Raw genomic sequence first — 14,134 nt, forward strand, 5'->3', positions numbered from 1 at the left:
AACAATTAAATCCCTGAAAGTGAAGGTCAGGTTTCAAGGTAGAGAATACTTAGATATGCCTTAGTCTGATATCCTGATGATGTACATGTGCTGATCACCTGCACTCAGGGGCAGAACCTTATTCAAGTATAAACCCCAGGTTAGCAGAGGAAGCAGTGGACCTGGAAAGTAAAATACTGGAGATATCCTTTGGTAAAGACAGGGCTATTGTACCTGTATTCTATATCTGGAGCAGCCCATTTTTATTGCCCTTGCATCAATAATGAGTGCCTAATAATAAAGCTCATATATATTGGATATACAGTATAACTGGACACAGTTAACACATGCTTTTACTATATACTGTGTACTTTCCACTATCCATTCACTGTATGTTCAGCTTAAACCAGGCATGTCCAAAGTCCGGCCCGCAGGTCAATTGCGGCTTGTTTTCAAATTTACACCAGCCCGCAGCCTTCGTCATGAAAATTAATAATAATACAGCCCACCAGCACAGTGCCATAGCAGTAGGTATTTTTCAAAAGAGCAAACAGATTGATGTGCCCATGCCCCACCTAGTGGTGGATATGAGAATAGCACTCAACAGTAAAGTCCCACAACAAGCCCTCCAGTTAGGTTGAGTAGGAGAAACAATAGCTTATCTGATGGCAGCGCCATTGTGCGGACTCTTTCTGATGGTACAAGATCAGGCAGAATGACCTGAGATGGCTGCCTACACACCAATATTACTGCTAACAAAAAATACACTTGTTGGTTTAGGAATAATGTTTTATATGTAGAGTGAATTATTTGTAATGTAAACAGTGTAATTAGAATGAAAGACTTCACCATAAAAATCATGACAAAATCCCTTTAAATCAGAGCAATTCCATTAGAAACCCCAGGCCTTGATGAGGCCCTCCTAGAGAGAGGTTTATACAACTCCTGGCCTGCCCAATGGCTCTATTGACATAATCATTTTACTATAACCTTCTCCTGAATATGTGGAATAGTACTGACTAAGGTTGGACTGACTTGCTTTATTTCCTTTCCTTGAGAGAAACTGGGACAGGACCGAATCACGGTCACCATTAAGGGTAGGGACACACTGGGCGATTTGGGGAGTTTTAGTCGCCTGGCGACTAATCGCCGCGACTTTTCTCCCCGAATGCCTCCCCTCGCTCTGCGCCTGGCTAAAATGAAAAATCGCCTGCGCTAATCACACGCGGCGATTCGTTTTCCGAAATCGCCCGAAGTTGCCTCACGAGGAAACTTCGGGCGACTTCGGAAAACGAATCGCCGCGTGTGATTAGCGCAGGCGATTTTTCATTTTAGCCAGGCGCAGAGCGAGGGGAGGCATTCGGGGAGAAAAGTCGCGGCGATTAGTCGCCAGGCGACTAAAACTCCCCAAATCGCCCAGTGTGTCCCTACCCTAAATCCCCTCTTATTCAGCTGGGCCCCTGAGCAAGGTTTTTTTTAAAAAAAAAAATCAGTCCAAGCGGCAGTTCTCTTTAAAGTACCTGGTTGAAGTCCAGGGGCTCAGGAGGCTTTTCCTTCTAGCATTAGGGTTTTCTGCATAGCTTTACCCATCTCTTGTAACCCACACACCAACCAAACAGCGGTCAATTATTTGACAAGTCACATTACCCCAGTTACAATGTTAATACGAAGGTGGAATTGATGTTATGTAAGTAACAGGACTTTTGCAGTTTTTCTTTATGCACAATTGCTTGGCAGCAGTGGGATTCAAACCCATGCCCCCAAAGAGACTGGAGCCTTAAGCCATCGCCTTAGACCGCTCGGCCACGCTACATTTTTCTTGTTACAAAAGCTGCATGTCAATTTCCATTTTCAACACTGCTCGGAAGAAAATGGTTTCTAATTTGTAGACAATTTATTTCGGGGGACTTAATTGTCTGTGTGTCGAAATGCGTGGGCTGTGTGTCAGCAGTGGGACAAAGCATTTTCAAGGCATTCAGAAGAAAAGAATCAGGGGCATCATTCAGGTTGCTTTTAAGTTTGTATTACTTACATTTCTTGTTGTGGTACAAGCCAATGCCCCCAGAGAAACCGGTGACTTAGTCCAGCAAGTGAACCTCCCTGAACTCACTTGTACAACCAAAAGAAAACAGTTTTCCTGCCCATTCAGAGAAGAGATAGATATAAAGGATCTGGTATGGAGGTACAGTAACAGCTTGAGATTTGGGAGGATCCATGAAAAGTAGATGCTCCAGTCGAGCCTTTTTTGAAAAACTGGACTCAAAATTGCCATCAAATATCTGCCTACCTGCCTCGGAAGTCATAGTCCCTTACCTACTGGTTTCAAGCGTGCCCCACGTTGATTGGTTGCTTTTCGATTGCCCCGGTATGGCAAAAAAACGCACGTGGCTAAAGCTGGCCATAGACACACTGTTAATATCGTACGAAACAAATTCTCCTACAATTTTCGTGTATGTAAGGAGATGAGTCGACCGATATAGGCAGAAGGCTTAGATGTCGGTCGATCTGCCCAGATGGAAAATTTTTATCGGGCGCCTTTGAAGGCACCTGAACATCGCCCACTGTTTAGTGCTGAATTGTCAGATACAGGTAGAATTCTATTGTCTCTACTTGTATATCTGACGATTTTGCTCTACGCGTTTGTATTGAAATGAACGATCTTTCTTGGAAAGATCTTTTCCTGGAAAGATCATAAGTGTTATGTCTATGGCCACCTTAAGGTATAAGGTTTCCGTGCATGGCCGAACCTGCGTGCGATGCAACCGATTGGCACTTGTAATTGCAACCATGTCAGTGAAACCATAGGGCCTTCCTACATGTTTTGTCTTGTTTTTACAGACATTGCTGACTGTAGCAAAGCATTGTAATTGGAAAATTGGGAGTAGAAATACTTATGTACCCATTGACGCCTAAAGTAGGCAGCTTTCTGGAGTAAAGATTTAAAAGTTTGGTAGCATACTGCTGGGAGTTTTTTAAAATCTCTTACCGATTTCGACAGTATTTTGGGCCCTTGAGGTATGCAAATATATTCGCTGTATGTGCATTTAGCATACTGCTCTAGGCCGTGAGTAAGGAAAATAGATTTTGCATATTTTTTAGGGGGGCTGCATCCTACCTGGTGGGGGATGTTGGTCCAATCACTTAAAAAAAAAAGGCACTGCTGAGATTCAAACTCAGGATCTCCTGTTTATGAGACAGGCGCTTTAACCAGCTAAGCCACAGCACCCTTTAGTTGCGGGTTCTTTGTGGGGGAAAGTAGTGCTTCTAAAATGAAATATCGATTGCCATATACTAAACTACTAAACAAGCTTAGCTCTGTGATTGCCAAAGTTCTTTTCTTGAATTTTCAGGATTCACTGAGGTCTGGCATGGTGCCAAGAGACTTACAAATTGCTAATGTGATGCCGCTATATGAAAAAGGCATCCAGTTATCAGCCTCAAAACTATAGGCCGGTTAGTCTGACGTCAGTGGTAGGAAAGCTTTTTGAAGGGGTGTTACAGGATAAGAGACTTGACTTGGTTGAGTTTGTGACAGCATGGCATTTTATTCGTAACAGATCTTGCCAGAATAATTGAATTGCCTTTTATGAGGGGCTGAGCAGGAACTTCGACTCTGGGATGGCAGTAGATATGATCTACTCAGACTTTGCTAAAGCATTTGATACAGTACCTAGAAAGTAATAGTTGGCCTGCCACTATTTGGCCACAAAACCATTTGACTGAAAATCTCCTTTACTTGCTCTAGACACCAGATTTAAACCCAGATCTAGAATGTTTGTTCCTGCCTGGCAAAAAAACATCTAGCAGAGAATAGTTTTGGTCCATCGACCTCTGGTTTATTGGCTCAGCAAGCGCCCGCTGGGCCACTCCGCTACCCATTTTCCAAGGCCAAGTTATTCTTGTTGTGCGGTGCTTAGTACAGAGGGATACAGCTTCCTACATGGTTTATGCCTTGCCAGCCTTCGGAAAAGCGGCCAGTGCACATCGCCTACCACACCACATGCGATGGGGAGGACTGCCGCATCACCCGAATGAGGCACCTAACCTACTATCTTAAGGAGATAAAATGAGATTCCTCATTTGTAGGGGCAATTCGTAGTGAATAACACATTTTTGGTGGCCTGCAGGAGAAATGATTGAATTGCCTTTTATGAGGGGCTGAACAGGAACCTTGACTCTGGGATGGCAGTGGATGTGGTCTACTCAGACTTTGCTCTTTGCTAAAGCATTTGATACAGTACCACATAGAAGGTTGCTGGTTAAGTTAAGGAATATTGGCCTAGAAAGTAATAGTTAGCCTGCCACCATTTGGCCACAAAACCATTTGACTGAGAACCTCCTTTACTTGCTCTAGACACCAGATCTAAACCCAGATTCTAGGTTGTTTTTTCCTGCCTGGCAAAAAAAAACATCTAGCAGAGAATAGTTTTGGTTCATTGACCTTTGGTTTATGGGCTCAGCAAGCTCCCACTGCGCCACTCTGCTACCCATTTGCCACGGCCAAGGTATTCTTGTTGTGCGGTGCTTAGTACAGGGGGGATACAGCTTCCTACATGGTATATGCTTTGCCAGCCAGCCAGTGGACAGTGCACATTGCCTACCGCACCACATGCAATGGGGAGGACTGCCGCCTCGCCCGAATGAGGCACCTAACCTTGTATCTGAAGGAGATAAAATGAGATGCCTCATTTGTAGAGACAATTCGTAGTGAGGTAGGGTTGGATAGAGGCCTTATTTGTAGAGGCAGTGAATTATACATTGTTCCATGGTTGCACGAAATAAATGTCTGCTGATGAAAAAACACTTTCATTTCCGCACCGTTAAGGAAGGAAGGGACGGATGGAGACTCTGGGAGCACGAGCTGAATGAGATGCAGAGGCATTTAATGTAGCAGCTTTTTGAATTACGAGAACCTCTTGCTACGGATCACAGGAGTGGCTTGTCGCATGAATCCCTGAGGAACTTTAACGAAACCAGTGTTTGTTTCTTAAAACGCTGTCCGGGATCTCCCGCACCCTAAGCAAGAATCATACCCCTAGACCAACGAGCCAGATCTCAGCTGCTCTACTGGTGGATGCAACATGAGCGCGCAGAGTTTGGTTGGACTGCAGTCTGGTTCCTGCTCGCACTAGTAATGGTCAACATTTTAGCTCAGAACCAAGAAAGCGCCTCCAAATTGCCACCAAATTTCTGCCTACCTGCCTCGGAAGTCATAGCCCCATACCTCCTGTTTTCAACCACTGACAGAAGTCTCAAGCATCCCCCGACCACCTACAGTTTTTAATTTTCTGCCTTTCTAAAGCATTAATTTTAAAGCACTACCATCTCCCAATATAAACAGGCCAGTTTGTTTGGAGCTCTTTACCTGCCTGTGAGCAAACACAAGCCTCCTTTCTGGGCCACAAAATAGGAAAAAAACCCAGCTTTGCTTCCACTCATCGGAACCAGGAAGTGATAAATAAAAAAATATAGCCATTTCTTAATGAAAACTATAGGCAATAAGTATGTTTGGCATGAGGCCTAGTCATTCAGCACATGTTGAAAAGGAGTGTATACTGTCCCTTTAAACACTTGCAGACAGTTGCTTGGTAGAGCACGCGACTTTTAATCTCAGGGTCGTGGGTTCACGCCTGAAGTTGGACAGTTGCTTTTCAATTACACCAGTATGGCAAAAAGACGCACGTGGCTAAAGGTGGCCATAGACGCACGAAAATATCGTACAAAATGAATTCTCCTACAATTTTTGGTGTGTGTATGTAAGGAGATGAGCCTACCGATATCGCCCTAAGGCCTGGATGTCGGTCGATCGGCCCAGATGGAACATTTTGATCGGGCGCCTTTGAAGGCACCTGAACATCGGCCACTGTTTAGTGCTGAATTGTCAGATACAGGTAGACTTCTATTGTCTCTACTTGTATATCTGACGATTTTGCTATACGCATGTGTATTGGGTAAACCTGCTGTTTGTAAGTGGACTTTCAGCCTTGACACCTAAAGTAGGCAGCTTTCTGGAGTAAAGATTTAAGGGTAAGGTCACACTGAGCGTTTCGGGGAGGAAACTTCGGGCGACTTTGGAAAACGAATTGCTTAGTGCTTAGCGCCGGCGATTTTTCATTTTAGCCAGCGCAAGAGTGAGGGAAGGCGTTTGGGGAGATTGGATAACAGCTATGACCCTTACAAGTCGATGGGGGATCGATGAGGAGGAGAAATGTTAAAACAGAGAAGGTCCATTTCCTGGATAAGTGGTTATAGCTGATTATGTGCACCTGATCTTGGGTGCGTTTTGGATCGAGCCCTAACATGCAGCATATTTATTAGCACAGATTGAGCATTGATCAAGATTGATTATTTGGCAGACAGCGGCAAACTTTGAATCTGCATGAGTAAAGAAAGTCTGCAAATATGTATTTCTTCTGGTGAGCTGGGTTCTTGACGCCTGCAGAGGATGGTGGCGGACACATGAATCGCCTCCTCATGAGCACCGGCGCTAGTATGTGCGCCAACTCTGCCCATCCTGCACATAAGTGAGAGGCATTTCAAGGTTAAAACTCCCAAACATGGTTGGCCTTTTATTGGCCACCACTGGGATCACCTGACTATAGCTGGGGTGCAATGAGCTTGTGACCACTAAATACATATAGACAAATACAAGAGGTCATTTCCAAAAAAGGATTTCCTTGACTCATGTGATCGAGATGAATAAAATTTACTTTATTTAATAACATTTCAGCTATGGCTCAGTGCATAAAGTCACTACTGATGCGTTTTGTGCCCATGGTACTTCCTCAGACTATGTTTTTTTTTACACACAAAAACAACTTTATAGCTACCCTTAATTCTAGCCAAAATCACACAGTCTGTCTTAAAGGGATAAACCCTAATTAACAATCATGTATGCCACAATTTTTTTTAAAAAAACATTTAAAAACAACATATAGCTATAAATTTGGTAGATCCATGTATGCATGTCAGGATAATGTTATTAATATGGAGGTTCTCCACATAGGTACTTTTATAATACCTCTCATTATGAACAAAATCCTAAATTACAGATTATCATATTACAATTATTTCTGTGATCAGACTGTGCTCCAGCCCTCCATCTGGTGATTACAAACATTAAATGGCATGCTGGCCTAATCAGTTATCCATCTTTATTTATAAAGGAATGGATATTGTTTTAGCTGTACACAGTAGCCTATGGATTGTTTTAGCGGCTCACAGTAGCCTATGTATTAAAATGGCAATGTTCTTTCATTAAGTTCTACACCAGCATTAATCTTTTACTATGTAGTGATGAATATAACGTTCAGAATGAGTTATGTCATTTGTCACATTCTTGATTTAAATAAAAGTTCATTAACACTATAAATAGATTAGACAGATACATTTTACAGGACAGTCATTTAATCAGTATCAGACCTAATTTACTGCCATCGGTAGACATGCCCAGGCAAATTTACAGCAACTGATGAAGGGCACTTGTTGAATTCATATTTGTGTTCAACATAAAAATGTTTTATTTTGTATTTCATCACCTTGCAAGTCTGGCAAGAAGTTAAAATGGCTGCAAGTTCTCAAATGCAAGTTGATGAACAGACCCAGGGTTTGATAAATTAATGGAGAAAATCCGACTGATGAAACATATCCTGTCCTCCCCATGAATATATTTTGCCGAGCTGTGGGCAAGATCACATCAGTTCCCATCTTTCATGAATAATAAATGTTTGTCTCAGTTTAATTGAGGTGTTTGGAGGTTACATTAAATAATTATGGCTGTACATAATTAATTCCATATCATTTTTTTCATACAATACCCATTTTCTGTGAAGCACAGAAATAGCCTAAAACTGTAATGTTCTCTACAGTTGGTAAAATGCCATATAAGCTTATTCTCCTGTATATTCCTTATGATTATATATGTATGAAGCACATAGTAAGGTTATATGGCCTTATGTGTTTGCTGAATAGACAGGCTGCATGAATTAGTCTGTGCTACTTTCCTACACTCTCTGTTTCTCTGTTGTGTTACCTGGACCCTATAAAACTTCCCTTTGAACACCCCAGACCTTAAGCCTTGCCTGGTGTTGATCCAGCCTGTCTAACTTGAAGTTCTCTTCCAGCGTACATTTGGATTCCCATCCCGGCCAGTGGCCATATAGTGACCCTCATGTCACTGGTGGAACCCAAATAGTGTTTAGATTGACAATTAGTGAATGGATCTGTGTAAAGTAAAAGGTGGCTGCAATAGACAAAAGCATCATGCAACCAGTGTCATTGTGTGGATGCTGGGTTTTGGAGACCTTGATGTTGAAAACATACAGTCATCAAAGAATGTCTGCTTTGCAGACAGGGGTTATAATTCCCTACTAATATAACAGGCTACAGACTGAATTATTCACTTAGGTTTATGATGTGCTGTAAACTTCTCCTGATCTTAGCCACGAAAGGCTAACAGTAGTAACAGCATGTGCTATAGCTCTTAGAACCAGCCAACCCAAGTGTCCTCCTTCAAATGCTCCTTTGACCATGTGACCATTCTGTCAACTATTTCTTATACCCCATCATGCATTTCTTTAGATCTATGAGGAGAGCTCCATTAACCAAAGGCCTGAGTTGTCTGAGTTCCCTGGTGCTTCTAAATTACTTTTCTGACTGATTCCTGGTTCCTTTTGCTTGATTCTGACTACGCTGAATTGCTGCCTGCCCTGGCCTATTTGCCTGGATTTCAACTCTGAGAGTATGGCATATTGGACTTTTCCTGCTAGTCTGTATTACTGCTTCCTCCAACCTCCAACCTGGATAAGAGACACTAGGCCCTGACAAGATCTCAGGATGCATCCCATTTGTTTGCAATGATAATGTGTGACCAATGGATTTAAATGTGTTTTATGATTAAGGTGGTAATGGTGGTTCCTTTATTGCAATCCGGAGAAAGGAGGTTCAGCTCTTACCTATAGATTATAGAGTAAACAATTTTGTATTTTTGTTTTCAGGAGTCTATATTCCAAGTTACACAGGTATAAAGTAATCTTGAATTTGATTTCTTAACAACATATAATATTAAAAAGAAAATTTATTTCCCCAGGCCTTTAATGCTGAATATGTTTAATGCATCTTTCTTGGTGAAACAGCAGTGCCATCTGTTGGCCAAGATACAAAGAATGTTATAACTGTGAAAAACTTTTCTGGGAAATTTCTCATATTTCTTAAACAGTATCTAGTAGAATTAATTCAAAGGCAACTGGAGTTTTTTCCTTGAAAACCTTTCACCACCCATCTGATTGGCTTCTTTAGTTCAACTGAAGTGTTAGGGTAGTAAAGTCACCGATATCCAATAACAATGGTTCCATTGAACCTCAGTAAGGTGTTTACACAGATGTGTGAAAGTGTGATCCAGTCACAATATTACCATGATTTTCATTGAACCATTGCGATTGGATATCTGTGACTTCACTATCCTTAAGAGTGTAAAGTTTTTACAGTTCAGTGTAAAAATAAAAACTGGATAAATAGAAAAGCTGTGCAAAATAAAAAATGTTTTTAATATAGTTAATTAGCCAAAAATGTAATTTATAAAGGCTGGAGTGACTTGATGTGTAACATAACAGAACACTACTTCCTGCTTTTCAACTCTCTAACTCTGAGTTAGTCAGCGACTTGAAGGGGGCCACATGGGACATAACTGTTCAGTAAGTTTGTAATTGGTCCTAAGCATGTAGGTCAGATTCAAAAGCAAACCGTTATGACCCATGTGCCCCCCCCACGTCACTGATTGGTTACTACCTGGTAACCAATCAGTGGAAACCAAGAGAGCTGCAAAGATCCAAATCTGGGCCTCCAAACTGAACTATCTGAATTGATCACAGTCACCAGTTTGACAGGACACTTGATGAATTGTATATGGTTTTTTAAACTTTGGTTATTTTGACAGAGGATTTTAAAGAAGAAGGAAAGTTAAAATCACAGGGGGGTACCCCCTGCCCCCAGTTATTGTAATCACTTACCTTGTACCCTGGGCCGGCACTGTGCCAGTTCTTCTCAGCAAGCACCATGAAATGATCCTCTTCATTATCTGTCCAGCTAATGGTAATGAGCATGGGTTACATTGAACTCACACATCAGGATCAGGACCTTTGCTAAGTGGAAGTTTCCCAGAAAGGTGTAATGGAACACTCAGGCTACGGTACATAAAATAGGAAAAAAACATTGGACGCCAGGAGGTTCTTTAGGTGAAAAACAGATGGTTTATTAGCACAAGCAACTGACAACAGGTTTACTCACGTATGAAGATGGTGTAACAAATCACAGAGGAGGGTAGATAGAGGAGGATGATACAGCATTTACAGATGTCACTCCCATAAGTCAAATAGTCAAGCGTACATCAATTCTCTCAGGCAGATACACCTTTAAGTGGTCCAGATCCCATCCAGTGGAGTGGTTAGGGAGAAGAAGTCTAGCCTAACACCCTATCTGCTGTGGTCCCTTCACTAAAGGCATACAAGCCTTGTGGGAAGCTACTCCCTGCTATTATCCTTGATGGAGCACACAACTGCTCTTTTTTTATAATCTGTCTATCTTATTCTCCTAGACAGTCTATTAAGTAAATTACCCTGTGCTTGTTAACTTCGTTCACAGGGTTTCCTGGTCCCAAACTTAATCTCTAAAGGTGCTGTCCCTTTTTGGTGGTGTCTTTACTGGGCCTTCGTTTACCCAGGCTCAATGTGAACAACCAGTCTATCAGGACACCAGCAGCCAAAGAAGAAGAGACACCCCTTTCCAAACACTATATTGAAGTGTGGCAGAAAGTGGTCATGCCACCCATTGGCCAATAACTACTGGTTATGCATATACTTAGATACATAAGCTTTTGCCTAGTAACTAGGTAAGTAAAGGAGAAGGTTAGGGATTTAAAGCTATAGGAGCCTAACAGATCCTATAGGTCCCTACACTAAGTTAATTTAAAGGTGAACAACTCCCTCCCAACAACTTTTAAAAACAAGCAATTTAGGTTCTCCTAGCAGTTTGTGTACAACTATCTTCTGCCACTTGAATGAAATGTTATTGCCATTATTAATTCCACATACTTTGGCTCTGCGGGTGATGCAATGGCCGCTATGGAAATATGCACCACAACTTCCACATGATTCAAGAAATACGGAAACTAATTTGATATTATGTTGAAATTCTGCATTATGGGTTTTAATGCCACTCACTACTGTATAGTTGTATGTAGAACTATATCATTCAATCTCTGCAGTGCAAGTGTCCATTGGTCCCTTTTTAACCATTGTCTTCCCTATATCTTCCAGGTTTAGTTGCAATGTCTGTGCCCAGGTTTAGTTGCAATGTCTGTGCCCAGTTACATAACTATGGAGTGGTGGGCCTGGGTGCAGACCGTGCAGCTGCTCCCGGCCACCCACCTCCAGAAACGATTTTTCAATTGCCTACACGCTCGTGCAAACTGCCAGCGGGCCAGCAGGGGGTTCGGGCCCTGGTACAATTGCACTCTCAGCTCCCCTGGTAGTTATGCCAATGTCATTGTGCCACATCCTTCACAGTTTTGCCCCATGGCAGAAAGGTATTGACATTCCTTGCTGCTAATCTGCAGCTTGGTTTTAAACTTGAGTAAATCAGCAATGAGTCAGTTTAGTTTTATGTGCTTATTATAATTCCCCTTCATTCAGGTCTCCTTGGCATTCACAGCTGTTGTTAACCACAGAGGAAAGGGTATCTTCTTAAAATGCCATTTCCAGTGTTAATGTACATAAGTATTTCATAACAAATACAATAATTGCACACAGATAAAGGGCATATTGCTAATGACAATTCCCTGCTATAAAAATCATGTTGTCAAAACACTCCAATATGCCTCAACACATTATAGTAGAAAAACACCACTAGTTATTTCTGTTAAATGTCATGTACAATATAGTCTCTTTCTTGATTTCCCTGGCTCTGTTATTCATCCAAGTCAAATTTCACCCTCTCGTATGAAGTCAAAACACTGCCAGAGGGGTGAGGGCTTTGCATGGATCTTCACTGAACTGAAGCAAAATGATTTTACTTGCCTGGGGGGGAAAGTTGGTTGGGAAGTAGCTGTAGTTAGACCATAGACTGACTTACATTAGGCTGATTTGTAAAATATTAGTCAGCAAATATTCAACTATAATTTGTCTACTGTAACCTCCATGAGCGTGTGCAGCAGCTCCCTTTATTCATCAGCATCTAATGAGATGTCAGAAGCAGCAAGCACAGTTAACATTAGCAAAAATCATATCTATATCGAGCTTGCTCTTTTGTGACTCATGTCAAAATAAACTTAAATTTATATTTAACTGCAAAAAAAAAGAAATTAACTTTGTGTTTTCTTTGTAATTAAAGGGCACCTATCAAAGCCAAAATCAAACACATATTAACAATCTGACCAGTACAACCTAAACAAATTTAATCAAACTACATATATAGTTTTTTTCAAAAAAAAAACCCCTTACTTTGTCAAATGGGTTCTTTCACTGAGGGAGTCCATACAGTGACTATAACAGTGACTATAACATGCAAATCTCAGGAGCTTGCTCAGATTGCAGCACTGCCTTGAGTATTCTACCCAGAATGCCTTGTTTTAGTAAACTCCTCCACTAGAAGTATCACAAGATTTCCCTATCTTGTCCCCTGCTGGTGATGTTATTATGCAAATGAAGGGCACGCACTAACGTCCAGAATGTGGCAGCACTACTGTACAGCAGCTAACACAGAGGTTTGGCTGATTTGAAAACATCTTAGAAGGGTTGCTAACAAAGGAATTTCAACTGAGCATGTGCGAGATTTCAGAGCTGCAGTTGGCTGGGAAGATATAGGTAGGAGGAGCCAGTGAAATCCAAGATGTCTGCCTCAGCTTGAACTGCAGTGGAGATAGGGGAGATCTTGCAGAAGTTATAGTGAGCTGATGATTTACATTAAACAAACAATTCTAACTGTTTTAAAAATCTGATTTCTTGAACTTTCACATAGTGTATTTACTTAGTAAATGATTTTAGTTATGATTGGTGCCCTTTAAGCAGATGTGATAGAGGATGGAGGCACATTTGTATGGGAAATACAATGTAGAATCTGGACATTACTGGCATGTCCAGGGTTCCCTTGCATCAGTGCAATGATATAATTCATCTGAGGCAGCTCAAGGGTAGCTGCAAGTTACTAAGGAGCATGTATGGGCACAAAGCACATGCACACTAAGTATTTTATCTGTTTGAGAATTCGGCAATTTACACTCGTGTTCATAAATTAAATTTTTTGTCTTTTTCGCGTTTGATCCAACTTTGTAACCTAACAAACATAACCATATCAAGTCAAGCAAAGTCATCAACTATCTGTAATATTTGCAAAGCAATACTAAACTCATGCATACAGTACCATGCCTCAGGGCCGGTCCAAGCCAACAGGGCGGCCTAAGAGACCCTGATGGCTAGCCCCGCCCCCTGTGTGGGGGAGGGACAGAGGGGCGAGTGACAGAGGAGAGGGGAGGGACAGAGGGGCGAGTGTAGGCAAGAGCTGCAGACGAATCTGAACTAGGGGTAGGCAGAAGAATCTTGAACAGGCACCTGTCAGTGCCCCCACATTGTTGTGCCCTAGGCAGGTGCCTCTTCCGCCTAGCCCTAGTTCTGGCCCTGCTATGCCTGGCTATATTTAAGATTACAAATATCAAACAGTGTTGCTAAATTGCAAGCCCCATGCTCAGTAATATGTCAAAATATTGTGGGAGTTGTAGTAAGGTTTACATACAAAATAGATGTAAACTCTCAAATAGATTTTATCCAAAAGGCAGGGCACATATTAAAGAGCACTTAACAGAAGGACAATCCACTATTTTGGATTTGGCGGAACCCCCGAATCCTTTGCAAAAGATTCGGCCGAATACTGAACCAAATCCGAATCCTAATTTGCATATGTAAATTAGGGGTGGGAAGGGGAAAACATTTTTACCTCCTTGTTTTGTGACAAAAAGTCACGTAATTTCCCTCCCCGCCACTAATTTGCATAGGCAATTAGGGTTCGGATTCAGCCGGGCAGAAGGATTCGGCTGAATCCTGGCCGAATATCTAACCGAATCCTGGATTCAGTGCATCCCTACTTACAATCTTAGCTCCCTATGTTA

The 14,134-nt window shown here is 41.8% G+C and overlaps 1 non-coding gene across 1 annotated transcript; it reads right to left on the reverse strand.

Moving 5' to 3' along the window:
• Positions 1–3,131: 3,131 nt before the first annotated feature.
• trnam-cau lies at positions 3,132–3,205 on the reverse strand. Its single transcript has one exon. It is a non-coding gene; the product is annotated as a tRNA-Met (tRNA).
• Positions 3,206–14,134: the final 10,929 nt, after the last annotated feature.

The sequence above is a fragment of the Xenopus laevis genome, chromosome 6S, assembly GCF_017654675.1.
Source record: "Xenopus laevis strain J_2021 chromosome 6S, Xenopus_laevis_v10.1, whole genome shotgun sequence".
Taxonomy (NCBI): Eukaryota; Metazoa; Chordata; class Amphibia; order Anura; family Pipidae; genus Xenopus; species Xenopus laevis.